Source organism: Notamacropus eugenii, chromosome 3 (genome assembly GCF_028372415.1).
Source record: "Notamacropus eugenii isolate mMacEug1 chromosome 3, mMacEug1.pri_v2, whole genome shotgun sequence".
In the NCBI taxonomy this organism is placed as follows: Eukaryota; Metazoa; Chordata; class Mammalia; order Diprotodontia; family Macropodidae; genus Notamacropus; species Notamacropus eugenii.
In genome coordinates, this window is record NC_092874.1 from 151,984,371 (window position 1) to 152,002,486 (window position 18,116).

The window sequence follows — 18,116 nt, forward strand, 5'->3', positions numbered from 1 at the left end:
AACTAAGTTCACATCCTGCCCCCAGATACTTACTATATATATATATATATATATATGTGACCCTGAGAAAGTCACTGTGAGGGCAAACAAAATAGGATCTTGTGCTTTTTGTTTCAGTAGTGCCTCTGATTGAATACTGTGATTAAAAAAGATCTTCCCCACCCATTAATGGGCCTAGGAAGATTTGGAGGAAGGCCTTTCCTTTTAGAAAACCAAATCAAAGAACCTGTGATAGCAGGACCCCCTGTGTATGTCAGGGTACTTACTGTTACAGTCACTTACCCTCTCTATCCATCAGTTTCATCACCTAGGTCTAAATCTAGGATTTTATGAATGAGATACAGAACAAGTGAATGTGGATAAGAAGAAAGATTGGGAACATTAACAAAAGGGACTCACCCTAATGAAAGTTAACATAGTATGTCTTGTAGTGCTCCTAGTTTTCCATTTCTATACCCTTACTTTAGTGGTACCATTCTCAAAACCATTCACAGCTTGATGTCTTTATGTACTTTCACCTTCCCCTTTATCAAAACCCTTTTTCCAGGAAAGACAAAAAGCATTAATAATGTATCACTAACCCATCAGCAAGTGGGTATTGAATACTTAGATTTAAGCTAAATGTTTTGGAGAATGAAGAAGTATACAAAACATCTCAAGGAAATTGAGATGTACTTAGAAAAGACAGATATAAGTGAAGCCTGTCGCCCTGGGCTTTGATTTAACTATCAAAGACACTATATCACTTTGGGTTAAATTGTAAAGTACTGTATTATGAAATTCTGATGCTGTAGGACTTCAGATGAGGGGTAAAACAAAGAGCACTGGAATAGTTATGGAAGGCTTCATGGATAAGTAGAAATTAGAATAAGTCTTTTAGGACTTGAACACTGTCCTTAAAGAGACAATGGTAAGGGCATTCTAGGCAAGATAAATATAAACCATTGTCAGAGTTAGCTATAATTTATTTAAAACATTTTCTATTTCTCTATACAAGATACATTAATCCATTAAATTTGATAATGAGGTGTAAACATAATCCCAACTCAACTAATTCATATAATGGTATTTATCTATTTACATAAAGTTACTTTTACCTATAGTTTTGTTTTAATTTCTTAATAATAATAGGGAAGATAGAGATTGGGAGCTGATATTTTATCCACTACTAAGTTTAACAGGTGAATGTATTCCATTTTGTCAATGTCTTCCCTAAAGTATGGCACCTAGAATTAACCATACTACTCCAGTATGGTCTGATCAAGGCAGAGATGAATGGGATGATCATTTCTTTCATTCTGCATGCCATGACTCTTTCAATCCATTCTAAAATGTTATCTTATATTGCTATTATGTAATATTGTTGACTCATATTGATCTTTTAGTTAACTAAAATTCCAAAATCTTTTTTCTCACATAGGTCTAGGTCATTTGTCTAGGTCTGTTGAATATTTCCACATGGATGCCTCCTCCATTTTTTCACATATATAGATGATTAGTATTTAAAAAAAAATTTTACAGAGAAATATTTACTTTAAAGGCATAGCAAGAAGTATGTAAGTATAATTTACTCCACACAACCCTCAGCTTAAGTCAGTTCCTACTTGGCATTAGTCTCAACAAGTTCTGTATCCAAAGCAGGTCTGTCCCCTCCCTGGGCTTATGACCAGGAAGCCGGGATTTTTAGAACTTTCATGCCGGGCTGGTTGTAACATCTGGCTTGGAATATTCCTCTCTCCAAATCTGGTACTTCAAGTCTAGTACATCCTAGACTATGGACTACACTTCATGCACCTAGAACTGAAAAGGATAAATGAAACAAGGCCAAAACCTCAAACCCTTTTCTCAGAGGCAATTGGCCTGGGGGAAGAGGAAGGTGGACTTCAGGTTGTTTCCCAGCTTACTGCATGGTGTTATTCAGTGAGTGAATGAATGAGTCTTTCACCTTAGGACACCATAGGAAAGGAAGAATGGTTGTACCTCAATCAGTTATATTTAAAGATTAAGGCTATTCTAGCTATGTAGTCAATGGAATGAGAATTTGGGCTAGGCCAAGTATAAAATTAGGAAGTCCATGCAGGACACAGTTGTGAAGTCACTAAAGGACACATTTACAAGATATTTAAAAGAGTGGAGAATAACAAAATTTTGGGAAAAATCTCAGAACTTAAAATTCCCTCCATCTTTTAAAATATTATTTTAATGATCCTAAATGTATATGAGTCATGGAATAACACAGTCTCCAAAGAACTAAAGTGGCAGATCACCCAAAGGACAGTGCAAGACTCAAGTAGACTTCAATGCATTACCAACAAGGAACTGCACTGGAGAAGTCCCATAAAGGAGAATATCAGAAAGATATGTGAACAAAAAGATGCTACCCATGTATGAGAATCAAAGAATGACCAGGATAGCTTATTTGCTCCTCTGGTATTTGTATTAAGGTCAAGAGATCTTGAAGAAGACACTCAGCATATTGTGTGGATCATATAGAGATAGGAAGATGGAAATAAGAATCATACCAGGCAAGAAAGCATAAGTGGGTCACAACATTCTCTATCGAAGGGAAGATCCACATTAATGATCTCCTGAATTATTTGATTAATGAAGTAAGTCTCATCTTCCTTGATTTGGCCGGGCATTCTATCTTATCAATGTCTTTCTGGATACTAACTCACTCAATCCAATATGGTGAACAATCTCTACCAGGCTTTGTGTCATTTGCAAATGTGACAAGCACTCATCTATGCCTTCATTCACATCATCAACAAATAAAAGCTGAACAGACCTTTAGGTTAAAGGTCCCAAAGGTTGACCAGGCTCAGAACTAGACTTTTTAGACCATTCTTTTAGAGGCATTCTTCTAGCTGGATGTTAAGCCATTAATAATCACTCTTTGAGTCCAGTGATTTAATTAATTCCAAATCTCCATAAATAACCTATCACCCAGTCTCATCTCTGCATCTTGGTAAGCAGGATAAATGAGAGACTATCTGATGATAAGTGGGTTATAAAACTATAGCTTGTAGAGTCATTCCCAACATTTACTTTCACCAGCATGCTGAGTCCCTCTATGCCAGCTACTTTGTCTTCACTCAGCATTGTAGGCAGGCCCTGAGGGGTTGCAAGGAGTAACGTTTCTTATACTATAGGCCGCATGTACCCACCAGTGTGCCTCCCCATGAGTCTTGTTTGATAACAATTAGTCTGCTAGCTTTTAACAAAAGGTATTTACTAACATGGTAAGGTAAGAACCTAGATTTGGAGAGCTAGGTCATACAGTGAACAGAGTCCTACACATGGAGTCAGGAAGACTCATTGCTGAGTTCAAATCAGGTCTCAGACACTTACTAACTGGGTAACCCTGGGCAATTCACTTAATCCTGTTTGCCTCAGTTCCTTATCTATAAAATGGACTGGAGAAGAAAATAGCAAACCAGTCTAATACCTTTGCCAAGAAAACTCCAAAAAATGGGGTCCTGAAGAATCTGACATGACAGAAAAATGACTAAACAACGATAGTAAGAACTGTTTGTGCAAGCACATCTACCTCCCTATCCATTTCTCCAGTCAAGTCTGTGACATTCATCATCCTTACACAGAGAGCTCAGGAGAAAGTGCACTCAGACTTAGAAAGCATATTTGGTAAAGGGGTAACTTACAGCTCTTGGTTGTTGGAAGTCTCTTTTCCCCCTTCTTGGGAAGAAAATGCTCCATAGGCATGATGTAGCTTTCAGCTGGTTTCTTTGTAGAGTAGGACACTCCCTTTCCTCAGGGTATTAAGTTTGCCTTTGATTCTCTGCTGCCAGCCACTGTTGTCCCCAGGATAGTGGCAGGATGCTGTAAATACAAAGAGTTCACAAAGTCCTCTACTGATTAAGGTGAGTGGAGAAGACTGAGCCTCCTTCTGCATCCTCCAAGCAATTCCCATTCAGGGGTTTGGCTGACATGGTTTTCTCCTTTCCACTGCTAGACAGTGGAATATCTTGAGCTTTTATAGAAAACCCAAAGAGATGACTGAGCCTTCTTCAGCCATTTTGCATATTTTTCCTATGTTACAATCATTTCATTTCATCCAATGGCTTTTCTGGACTTCTTGCATTTAGTCAAATGCCCTTAATTGACTCAGTAGACTCAAAGCCTAGGCCTTGTTCATGCCTACTTCAGACCTCTTATTGATAGTTACAACTAAGGACCATTGACTTGATACAGGTATTAGGGGTAGAGTATTTTGCTAGTTATTTTAAATGGGGGAGGGGTGATTGAACAATTGATTCAAGCAACTCCTATCCATACAAAACAAAATTCAGTGGAACTATTTTGTTAAAGCAATATACTAAAATGGAGAGTTTAGAAGTGTCTAACCTTTACCTGGTAGGAGATGTTGTGTAACCTAAGGGTTTACTTAGGCTTATAGTACTCCAGGCTCACAAATACATATACACACACATACTCTCACACATGTACGTAGCACATATCTACGTATGTACCTACATGCATACACATGTGTATACACCTACACACATATATATGTAAATGATTAGATATTGTAAAGTTCTTGCCTTATATTCGAATACTTGCCTCATTATGGAATAAAGGTGACTCACGATTCTTAATGGCTATGCCTATAAGGTGTAAGTTCTGTGTGCTTCTCGGTAACTAAGCGTCTTAGTGGATAGAATGCTGGACTTGGACTCTGGAAGATCTAAGTTCAAAGCCTGCCTCAGACACTTACTAGCTCTGACTCTGGGCAAATCAATTTCTATCTCTCAGCTTCAGTTTCCTCACATGAAAAAAGGGGTGTAATAATAGCACCTACCTCACAGGGTTGTTGTGTGGACCAAATGAGATAATACATGTAAAATGTGAACCTTAAATGCTAGCTATTATTAAAATGCTATATGCTATTATTATTATAATTAAGCTGGAAAGCATTTGAACACGGCTCCAATGATGCGTCTGTTGTCTGAAAACCAATCTAGTTAAGTTTAGTGGAGCTTATCATGATAATGCTAGTCACCACATGATAAATATTTTTAGACATGGTAACTACCTCATAAATTATCAAGGGGTCAAGATTTGCATCTGTGGAGAAAATACTTATCCTGATAAAATCATAGAAATAATCAAATATTTGCCTCTCAAAAATCTCAGACCAAGATATTCAACCATGATTCACATCTCTTAAAATTAATTTTAGGAGAATGATAATTATTATACATTTAAATTTTTTAAAATATCTGAATTGTCCTCAATTTCAAATTAAATTAAAATTTTAAATCTGAATTTTTCTTGTTTCTTTTTTTCTTTTTAATAGTTCATATCACATAAAAACAATTCCAACTTTTGGTCAGGTGATACTTCTCTTAAAGCATTTACAACATAGACCACAAACGAATTTTTTTTTAACATTAACCAACTGAGACACAAATAATATTTATGTTGCTAACTTCACAAGCCCTTGACCTGATTGTCTTCACACTATTGCTAAGAATTAAAGGATCTTAACTTATTGTTATTGGTCTAAAATCCTAAGCCTAATAGCTTAATTTTAGACTTAACCTCAGATGTTCCTCTACCAACAATCTATAATTTAATGGATCTGGTATTAAAATTACAAACCTTTGACTATAGGAAATTGCCACTAAGAGTACGGAGGGACATTGCGGAATTTTTCTTGTTTCTGATCTGGTTTTGGGAGAAAATAATCTGTTTGTCCCCTTTTCCCTACCCCTACCCCCAAGCTATATTGTCTGAAATTATTAGGAGCAAGTAAATATTTCTGACACATCCAATATTATCATTTCTGAATATTTGTGTAACAACAGACGCTAAATATATAACAGTATAAAAGCAAATGTCTCCAAAATGAGGATTTACACTTCATATGTTTTGACATGATAGACAAACCTCACTTGGACGCAGTTTCTCCAAATGTAAAATGAAGGGGTTAGGCTAATTGATTGCTAAGGTTCCTTCTAGTTCTCACCTCCTGTGCCTCTTTAAATCTGGGTGACCCAATGACTTCTCAGACAAAAATGCTGATGGAAGTCAGGACCTTATCATACCATGTGACTGTGTTTTGGCTGGCCATCTACAACCAATATCTAATATCAGTTAAGTATGTTGTGAAATGAAAACAAGAATACATATACTATTTTTTAAATATCATGCCTTATTCAAGGATCACTTTTTGCCCTGAGCAGGACAAACTTTTAGTTTCTTGAGGTAATTTTTTGGATCAAAATGGGTTTCAGCAATTTCTAATGTTCAAATTGCTTGTGGCTCTTCTCCCTTCTCCCTTTCCTCTTTTCCTCCCGTTCCCTTTTGACCTGGAAACCATAGGGCATGCCATTGAGGTGAGACCTTTATTTAGCCTGCTCCAGAGCCTACTCTGCTTCTCTCCCAAACTCAGAAAAAAAGGTTCAATGATTAACCAAATCAGAAAGAAGGGACAGAGTTGCTACCTCTTGACATGCAAATAAAGCTTAGGGCTTTAGTTTCAACCTGCAAAGCTCTTGATCCCTCCTAACTCACCAAGGTTCTGACATCCTAATACATGAATCAGTTTGTCTTTTTCAGGTCAGAGAGCGTGGATCCTTTAGTTAAAGGGGTGTGTCCGGCTAGGCCCCATCTTTAGAGTGGAGGGTCCTGGCCTCTGGGGTCACTTGCTTTCTGAACTGTAAGACATTGCAGACTTCACATAATTTCAAAGAGCCTTTTACACTGTCTTAAATTCTTAGAGCAAATCATCACTTGGGTGCCTTAAAGGACCCTTTGTGGGGGGACAGCTGGATTGTTCTTTGGGGACTTTTATCTGATTGGTGATATAAAATGAAGTGTGGCAGAAAAGAAATTCTCATCCAAATTACAGAGTTAGGAAATCAACTTGAAGATTATAGACTTTATATTTGAGGGTGGGCCTTCAGTTCACCGATAACTGTTTTACTAGAAGTGCTTAAGTGTCTTTAAGAACTCTTTCTCTGCCACAGAAATTTGTAGGCATTCAACAAAAGTGGCTTTGTTGACTTCCTAGCCTTAGGGCACTCAACAACTTAATTCAGCTGAAAGGACAAGTTCTGCATACTTGGTATTTGAATATTGCCTTCCTTGAAAAACAATTAAAATTGTTCTAAGCCTTTAGCCACTTGCAATTTAAGGGAATTCTAGGAGAAATAGAGATGTAATATGATGAGACACATTTGTCTGTAAAATGGATCGGGTACTTTTGTAGCCACTGGCATTTGCAAAATTACTTTAGATAGAGGCTATCCAGTATAAATATTTGCAAGTTCATAAAAACTGGAAGCCTTAGTTTGTAGGCAAACAGCTATAGCCAACAGTTATTAATTTTGCCCAGAAAGGGGAAGGTTATCATAATTCTCAGATTAGACTGATAATCCTGATATCAAAGTAAAAACAAAGTGAGGGCAGATGTGTACAAGGTTTGAAATTATTAGAGCCCACTTTAGCATTGAAGATATGCATGGGAGTAAAGGACATTGATTTAGAAACAGATGACTTAGATTGAGTAGAACTGTTCATGATAAATATTATTTTCATGAAACAGTAGTCATAAACACTGAACTAATCGAAGTAACAGAGTAGTAGAGTAGTCGTTTTAATTTACTTATTTATTTTAAATATATCTTATCATTGCCTTTCCTCCCTTCCCCCCAAAAAATATACCCCATCCTCTCTGGTAGCAAAGAACAATTAAGCAAAGGCATACATCATGCATTGCCTCCATCTGACAGTGTCTGCAGGATTCTGCACATGAAGCTCCCACCTCTCTAAGGAAAGGAGGGAGATGCCTTTCATTGTTTGTTCTCCTGGACTAAGATTCCTCACTGCAATTATTCAGCATTCATTTTCAACACTCCAATTTCCAAAGGCTGTTTCTTTATATCTCAGAGAAATATTTAGATATATTATATTCACATTTTTTAGGGTTACACTGTTGGAACTAGTAGATTTTAAAAACTGTTAAGTGAGAACACAGTCATAATTCCTAAGTGATTAACATTTCCTAATAATGTAGCTGTAGAATTAGGCTTGTCATAAAGGCCTTAAGGTCTCACTTTTTAATGTAAAACTTGTAAAATTTAACACCTCCATTGTTAAGCTCTATATAGTTCATGATATATCTCAGTTGAATTTAGGGCATTTTTATTAATATTTATTTTTTGCTTCAGTTCCTGTGACGTTAGTAACAAATCTGTGAAACCAATTCTTAACACTGATCAGTTTTATAACTCTTAATGTGTTAGAGTCAGACTCAGCATCACAAGAACTATCTTGTCAATATTCCTTCTTATAGTCTTAGTTCTTTAATGTTAGCCTAGGACAGTGAAATATGAAGAAGGGAATATGGTATGTATTGGTGAATATGGAACGCTGAGGAAGTTTTACCTTCAAATATAATTGTCAGATCTGTTACAGACATTGAGCAATAATCACATGATATCTGGTCTCTGAAAAATGAAAGACAAAAAAAATTCCATTGTATTCACTGTGCAAAAAATTAAAATCTCGTAATATCATAGGCATGGAATTTGCTTATCATTTCATATTTGGGGCTTTGAAAATGACTTCTGACCCATTTGAAATCAAAGTTCATGTAACTGGCAAGGAATGGTTGCATTATTATGTGCCTCTGGCACACAAAAAAAGAATTCATAAAGACCGATTATTTGGCATGAAAAAACTCTCTAAGTCTTAAAAACATTTGAAATAAAATGTCTATGGAGAATGAGAAAAATAGGAAAAATAGGAAAAAAAGGAACCCAGTTCTATTTTTTTAAAGGGATTATCTTTCTTGCTTTTGTTCAACTTTCTCATTTTCAGGCTTAGTTTCGTATCACATGACCCAAGTTGAATCCTTTAGGATCTTTCATAAAAAAAACTTGAAAGGAACTTTCTTACAGAGATAGAATTGGCTTTGGAGTCAGATGTTCTGGGTTCAAATTCTGTCTCTGTCAATTATTACCTTTGTAACTTTGGGCAAGTCAATTAACTTCTCTGGTAATTTCGTTCCTTATTTCTAAAATGAGGGTATCAGACTAGTTCATCTCTAAAATCCCTTCTGCTTCCATCTAAATCTATGCTTCTGTGATGATTCCAGTTTATTGAGTTGGATTGTTTGTACATCCAACATAATAGCGTACAGAACTGAAAGTTGTGAATGTTTGTTTTTATTTCCAAAATCACCTTGCTTTTACTATAATCTTCAACAAGTCTTTACTTGGGTCTGTTACAGTTTCCTTCTTTTTCTTTTTAATATTTTATTTTTTCTCCAATTACATGCAAAATCAATATTTAGCACTTTTTTTTTTTAAGTTTTGAGTTCCAAATTCTATCACTCCCTCCCCTTTCCCCCCTCTTAGAAAGTAAGCAGTTTCCTTTTAAGAGGAGTCTATGTGAAGCCATGACATTCTATTACATTCAGTTTCTTTTCAAAGTCTATATTAAATTTAACAAGGAGTGGCAAAATTATCCTGTTTACATCTCCTCTTGACCTTTTTGTTTTCTTCTATGTGTTTTGGAATGTATTACGGATGTTCTTTTCTTTCACAAAAATCTATTTAATAGACTTTTATAAAATCATTTCCTTGGGGAAAATGTGTTTGAGAGTTGGTTCTAAGGATGTTGAATATCAGTGATGCCTGTAAACTCTCAACAATTAGAATTGCTTCTGATTCACACCTGTTCGTTATATACAACTAACAAGGGGGAACAGGAAGAGAGACCTCTCATGGAGTGAATTCAATCAGTATGAAAATTCAAGCCCAGGAACTAGAGGAATTATCTGTATTCTTTCCCCCTTCATGTAACCCCCAAGCCTTCCAGAACAGAAAAAGAAAGTAGGGAGGGTTGCCTTGGTGTTATCTGTTGTCATCTTGGACCTTATTCAAAGGTAAGGAGACAAGGAGGACATGTCTTAAAGAGAAGGAGAGGGCAGGGCTGGCCTTGGCAAAATTTCAAGCTAATCAAAATTTATTTTTGGTGTCCTTCCATCTTCTTTTCTGGGATACTCCCTTTGAGCTCCCAAGGCACCTACAATCTTCATACTGACCTCTGACCCACCCACTCCCACTCTCACTGAGTATCTTACCCAGGTCTGCTTTCTCCTAAAATTCCCAAGGCTCCAAAATTGCTCTTTCTTCCTAAGCCCTGCTCCCAACCCCCAACCCCCACCTCTCCAGACAAAAATTCAATTTCTTTAATGCCTCTGACTAGTGTTGAGGAAATCAATCTGTGGTAATAGGACATAAATGACTAACAAACTAATAGACTCCATTAAGATTGAGTGCTGGGTTTGGAGTCAGGAAGACCTGAGTTCAAATCTGACCCAAGACACTTACCTAGCTGTGTAACCCTGGACAGGTCATATAACCCTGTTTACCTCAGTTTCCTCATCTGTAAAATGAGCTGGAGAAGGAATCGCCAAACCACTGCAGTATCTTCGCCAAGAAGATCCCAAATGGGTTCATGATGAATTGGACGTGACTGAGTGACAGCAACAGTATCCTCCTAGAACATTTCGTATTTTTTTTTAAGAAAACACAACCAAATTATATTCAGAAGAATTTCAGGTAGCTTAAATTGGGGAGAAGGGACGAGTTTTTTGTTTATTTGTTTTTTTAGTATTGTCGTGGTTGCTTTGTTTTTAGGGGAGGGGATTCCTGGGTCCTGAAGAGAAACAAGTAGATTCTGTTGCTTGATTCTCTTTGATTTATAGAACTCAAAGTCTTTAGAGTAATCTCCTGGGATCTTCCTGTCATATCTTGTCTCTCCTTCCCCTCCTCCCCACCGAGCCCAATAATATTCTGAAAATCTCAATATTTGCTGACTTCTAAACTTCCAATCCCAATTACCCATAAGCTCAGCCCCTGCCTAGTTTTTTATTCCTTTGGGGGTGAGGGTCTGTGACTTGAATGGAGTAGATGCTCAATAAATGTTTCTTAATTATAGAATGAGATAATAGATAATGATAATGACGAAGACTTCAGTTATCTTCGGGTCCTAATCTATTCTGAGTCTAATAGAACCTAGATGTTCGCCTTTTAGAAGGTTGGATAAAATCAGAGGACCTCAGCTTTAGTTAACAGAGCTGGTCCCTCCACTATCCTACTAATTAAATTCTCTTAAGGTCTGCTTAGTCCCTTAAAGCCTCATTTTTCTAAAACAGGAATAATAATTATTATATTACCAGCTTGGAATAATGGATTAAGTGATATACTTGGAATTAGGAAGACTTGGGTTCAATTCCCACTTCTAACGTTGGTGAAAGCCTCTCTGAGTCTCAGTGCGCCCATTTCAAAATGAGGATAATAGGTATCCTATAGGTACATCCTTTAGGGCTTGCTATTAGGCTCATATGAGATTCTGAACATAAAGCTCCCTGAACACATTAAAGCACTATAGACATGTGAGTTACTATTATTATTAACAATTCTTAGGGCTGTTGTAAGGATCAAATTAGAAAATATATTTGTAAAGTGCTTTGTAACCAGAACATGCTACATAAATGTGATATTATCACATTTATTATTTATTTGTTTATTATTCATGACTTGCTGTACTATGGAAGGAAACAGTAGGATCTATAATTTTTGTGCTCTCCTATTGCAGGAAAAGTTCATCTCTGAACAGCATTAATAGGAGTTGCTATCTGTTATAGTTGAAAGACCTACATCCGTAGAAGACCCTCAATGGATCCATCAGAGTTCTCAAACCACAGGATGCCAGAGGAACTGGAGGAAATGTATTTCTTGAGATTCATAGATTGGGATATAAGTGTTTGCTTCATAGGCAGAACATTTTATAGATATATTTCATGCCAAGGGGTGATGAAATCCTAGAGCTGACAAAAAGACTACCTTGATCTTCCTTGGAGACCCTGAACATTAATTCAATAGTTTGGAGGGGAAAGCTTATGGGGAAGGGAAAAATTAATTCATTACTTCAGCATCTGGATACCTTCACCTGAATGTCCCATAGGCATCTCAAATTCAACATGTCCAAAATGGAACTAATTATCTTTCCCTTTCCCCTCCAAACTAGTGACCCAGGTCCTTAACTATGATTTTACCATTCACTGTTCCCTTTTCCTCACTACCAACCTGCAATTATTTTTCAAATCAGATAAAATCTATAATCTATCCATTTATTTAGCCACTCTCTCAGTTCAAGCCCTTATTACATCTAACTGAGATTATTCCAAAGACTTTCAAATGGGTTGTTTACTTGTGTTTGAATCACCAGCACTTAGCCCAGTGCCTCACATATAGGAAGCATTTAATAAATGTTTAATCTATAACCCTTTCTAATCCACCCTTTACATAGCCACCAATAATATTTTCTGAGATCTTACTAAAAAAAAATCCCTAGGAAGAAATATGCCCTTCTCAGATTGATATTTGCTTTTCCTAACTTAATCCATACTGCACTGCAGTCAAACTGGCCTCTTCACTTTGTGAACAGCATTCTATTTCTTATTTTCCATCTATGCATGCGTAGGTTGTCCCTCATGTCTAGAATACATTCCTTCATCTGCTTCAACTCTTAGAATCCCTGGCTTCCCATGAACTATGAAACTGCTTTGAATTAAAAAGTAACCTGTTGAGGTATGTGCATGGACAGCTTGAGTTGTAGTTTATGAAAGCCCAGGAATATAAATATTATTGACAACATACAGTCTATCTTCTCAAGGATTGTTTCTTGAACAGTTTTTCTAATGTCTCACAACATAGCCACAAGGTCAAATCCATCCATATTAAGCAAATTCTTCTTTCGTTTTCACTACAAACACTTAAATAATTATGTGTTATAATGTCTCTTTGCTGCTTCATTGTTTCATAAGTGCGATACCTGAATAGAAATTATATAACAATAGTTTTTGGGCTTAAAATATCTGGTAGTCCCATGCCACTTAATTCGTTCAATCCTTTCCTTCCTGCTACTGCCTTCAGGAATGAAATGCACAACTTACCCATCAATAAGCAATGAGTATTGATCAACACTTTGCCATACTTAACAAATAGAACAGTCAATTCAGGGAAATCTAATAATTTGTTCATGTTTACTTAATGGTAGCTAGCTATCAGAAAATCATATGTTCCATTACTCATTGGCATGAAACTTGCTAAGCAATAATTAGAAATTTCAGTACCACTAGCTACTCTATCTAATCAGCATAGAAGACTGCAGTGCTACCATAGAGAACGGAACAGGTGCAAAATACAGGCACATCTGGAAAATAAGGCAGCAATGGAGCTTCCTGGCGCAGCAGAAAAAGCCTTGGCTCTGGAGTCGGAAAACAGGGATTTAAATTCTACCTCTTTTACTTAGTAACTATGTGACACTGGAGAAGTCAGTTTCCTCAATTATAAGATGAAGGGGTTTGGAATAGAAAATTTCTCTCTACCTCTATATCTTTGATCCTAAGTTCAAACAACAGAAAAAGTACATGAAAACATATAATTATAGCTTTTAGAGGTGAAAGAGGTTGTAGTTCAATTCTAATTACTTCTCTGAGTGCCCTAAGAAAGGATCTCAGTAAGTAAAGACTCCAATATAGTTAATTTACACAGAGATATAGACAAGAGTGATACAAGATGGTCAGGTATGGATTGGTTGGAATTTACATCACTGTAAGTAATACCCGCATTGAGATAACAGTCATTGGATTATTGGAGTATGTTTCTAGGGCATTGTGCTAGGTAATAGTGATGAGGAGGGGAAGAGAATTAGAGGATGGGTCTGACTCTAGCCAGTTCCTGGTAGCTTACTAAGGGCCTATTTAACAGTTAGTAAAAGGTTTACTTAGCCAAGACAGGGACGAATATTTGGTGAACCCATAATTTTGATTCATCTGAGTTCAGCTTCTCCCTACTGTTCATGCTGTTGAATTAGTCAAGTCAACAAGCCTTTATTAAGTGCTTACGTTGTGCTGGGCACTGTGCTAAGAGATGGAGATTCAAATATGAACAAAAAGAAAGACATTATCTGCTTTCAAGGCCCTTATCCTATCATGGGACAAAACATGAAAGGGAAATGAAAAGTGTGTGTGTGTGTGTGTATTTGTGAGTGGGGACTAGAAGGTACCTATGCAGGGGGAATGGTGTAAAAGTCTCGAGAATCAGGAGGGTTCTTCCCCAAAATGGAGGTTCTCTGAAGGACAACACTCCTCCCCCCCCCCCCAACACCACCCTCCACCAGTGGAAGAAGGGATCCACGGGGACAAAAACCAGAGGCAACTGAGGCTAAGTGGCCAAGTCAGGAGAATCAGGGCTGACTGCTCTAGGGTCCTTCCCCAAAATGGAGTGGTCGGATGTCTCCTGAAGGGAGTTGAAGTTTCCTTCTGACCTTTTGCACTCAGAAAACTAGAAAGCCACATCAGTGGCCAGGGCCTTAGTCCCCTGAGTCAATCAGTTCTCAAGAACAGTTTTAATACCTTTTAAGAAAAAAGAAATAACCCAAGCTTCACTCACCTAAGCTACATGGAATAGGGCCTAAAGAAAAGCTAACCTAATCTATATGGCAAGGTCCTAGGAAATATGTCTCCTATATCATAGGTAGTCAGAATGGCATGGTGAAATTATTTTCTGGTTGATTTCCTCCTGTGCAATCAATCAGGGAACACTGAAGTGTCCACTATACCAGGCACTGTGCTAAGTGCTGGAAATATAAATTCAAGCAAGCCAGTCTCTAAATACTAGGAGCTTACATTTCTAAAGAGGAAAAATAATATATAAAGGTGACCTGGAAGAGGTATGTGGGGAGATGGTCAGCAAATAATATAGTAGAGGCCTGGTTACCAGTAACATAAGAAGAAAACTCACCTATCATAGCCAGGCCAGTCCAAGGTTATAAAAGGGAAGAAATGGGGATAAATGGTCAACACACAGGCATTGTAGTAAAGATATAGCCAGGAAGTTATTATTACAAAAACAGATACTACAAAGACCATGCTTTCATTCAAGATCTTACAGTCTTAATGGAGTAAAGATAATGTATACACAAGTAGCTTGAAAGGAGTCTAAGAACTGAATAGGTAGGAAGCATAACAAGTAAGAATATTCTACATTTTCAGAAGTTTGGCAGTGAAGGGAAGGAGAGAAATGGGTAGATAAGTTAGGGAATTTTTATTTTGTTTTTCATCTTACAATTCTACTGAAATTATCACAAAAGTTAACAGTCTTTTAATTGTTCGATCCAATGACCTTTTTCCAGTCTTCCTCATCTTAAGCACAGCTGAGGGGTATATATTTTATTCTAAGGCAATGAGACCCTGAAGATATATGAGTAGGAAAGTGACATGGTTAGACCTGTGCTTCAGGAATATTAATTTGGCAGCTGTATGGAGAATCAGTTGGAAAGGAGAAAGCCTCTCCTCTGTTGGGTGAAGGTGACCAATTAGGGGACTGCTGAAATAATCCAGCTGAGAGATGATGAGGATATAAAGTAATATCATGACCATATGAGAGGAGAGAAAGTAGGTAACGGATATGAGAGATGCCAGGGTGGTAGATTTTACAACTGATTGAATATGGGCAATGAAGGAGAGGGAAGACTCAAAGGATGACTTGAAGATTGGGAACCTGAGTGAATGGAAGGATGGTAATGCTCCTCCTACTTGTCTGACTATTCCTTCTCTTCTTTCTCCATCTCCTCTCTATTTTAGTCATTTCACATATTATCTTTATGGCTCACACAACTATAAATTTATCTCTTCTCTTTCTCATTAATTCTAGGTCCCTCACCCCCATCCTGGATATCTCCACCAGGATGCTAATCGATATCTCAAAATAAACATTCACCAAACTGCACTTTTTATCTTCACAAAAAAAACAAAACAAACCAAAACCAACCCCTTCTCCAAACTTTCCTGTTTCTATTGAGCATAAGTATTTGTCCCAGACACCAAGAGGAGGAAGTATCTAGAAGGAGACTAATTATGTTTAAAGTTGTAGAAACACTGAGTAGGCTGAAGATTGAGAAAAGGCCATTGGATTTAACAGTTAAGAGATCATTGGTAACCTTGCAGAGGGAAGTTTCAGTTGAGTGGTGGTGTTGGAAACACAAGTACTCTTTACTCCTCCCACTTTAATGAGGTATGACCTAGCTATATCTCAGCCAAAGGCTACTTCCTGCTTTGAATGAGGGCCTGCTTTGAATGTTTTCAAGGGAAAGATGCCATTTCTAGCAAGCTCATCTGAATGGTTTCCCATATTTGATGTCACATGGAAGGGAAACACTAATGAGCAAGTTTGGTTATAAAGGTTTTACTTATCTAATTTTAAGCTAAAATAATAGATTCAAGAAAAGGGAAAGAGAGGTTCCAGGCAGAGGGAATGTACCTAGAGTAGAGACAACTTGTTGCAAGAAAAAAGTTAGGTTTCCCAAAACAGAGAGTTTTTTTTTTTTGGCTACTAGAACTACCAAGTCTGTATCTCCAGCACTGACTTCATTCCTGAGTTTCAGACTTACATTACTAATGAGCTACTGGATATCTCCACTCAAATGTGCCCCAGCTCCATTAGCAACACAAGCTCAATGTGTCCAAGAGTGAAATAATAATCTTTCTTACTGCTGCTCTACTTGCCTCTCCTGTAATCAGTTGGATCATCATTCTCCCACTCACTTATAATTGCAATTTTAGAGTCATCTTTATTCCTTGTTCCATACCTTCAGCTGGTTACTGAGTCTTCTTATACATCTATCTCTTCAATACTCTTCTTACTATCCCCATAGACACTATCCTGATGGTTCATTAATATACTACCTGTCAGCTGAACTTCTTCAGTAATGCTCTAACTTGTTCATGACAGTTTGGCTGTGTATGGAGAAACTGAAAGTAGCAAGTACTTGTTCCCTCTTCTGGCTCCCACCTTTGGAATGTAGGTATGTTTATTCTTCTCAAATTTTTCCTTTATTTGGCCCCTAGGAGTGACTTTTGTTGCTCCTTACTAGGGACAGATTCATCTTCAAAAGAAAAAGGGCAAAAAGGGGCAGGGGTTTCCTGAGGCTAATTGCCTTTCTTTATCAAGCTTCTTACCCAAACTAAATATATTTACTCATCACTCCTGCATAGGTTATGATAATGATCAGGTCTGAGGTTTAATATTTTTTCTTCTTTTTTTTCTGCTATAGTTATTCAAAACATCAAATCTCACAAAAACCTTTTGAATAGAGTTCACTGTTAGGATATGTTTAGAATATTCTCCACCATCACTCACTCAAATCATGACAGCCTGTTCTTTGCCTTCTCTGTATCTAATCATGATCTGTTGATTGACTTTTTCCCTTGAAGCCCCTCAGTTTGCAATTAGGAATATATACAAATCATAAAGAAGTTATTACCAGTTATAATTTTCTATCAAGGATAAGACAGCTTTTTGGTTACTATGAAAAACAGAAATCCTGAACAACTTAAAGAACAGAAAAATCTGTTGGTTATGTCTGCCATCTGCAGGCAAAGGGGGGAGGGTAGTTGAAATATTTCTGACTTTCTCAGATCTCCCAGAGCAAGGTTGAGGCAGCAGCTTGATGTTGGAGGGAGGTATCTCTTTTGTTCATGGAACATACCTAAGAATGTTTATCTAACCTACAGATGTCATTCTCTGTATATTTCTCCTTGGTAGAGGAGGTAACAAAGGTTACTCTGACGTTCAAGGTCCTCCACATTTTAGTTCCAGCCTGTATTTCTAGGATTATTTCACAAAATCACAGAAATAGGAAAGCATGTCAGGATCTACCTCATCCAATCTATATAGAGGGAAGTCTATCCTCTTCAAGTGATTTTCTAGGCATTACTTGAAGACTTCTAGTGAGGAGTAACTCCCAGCTTCATGAAAAGGTCCATTTTAATTTTTTTTGTACAACTCAAATAGCTAGGATGCTTTTCTTCACATTGAATTTTACATGAACTCTGCTTCTTTGCATCTTCCATATATTGTGCCTAATTCTACCCTCTAGGGCTAAACAGAACTACTTTAATTACCCTTCCATATAATAACCTTTCAAATGCTCAAAGAAAGCTATTAGATCACCTCTAAGTCCTCTGCAGCACAATTAATATCCACCAGCCTTTTACTTATCCTTGTATGATA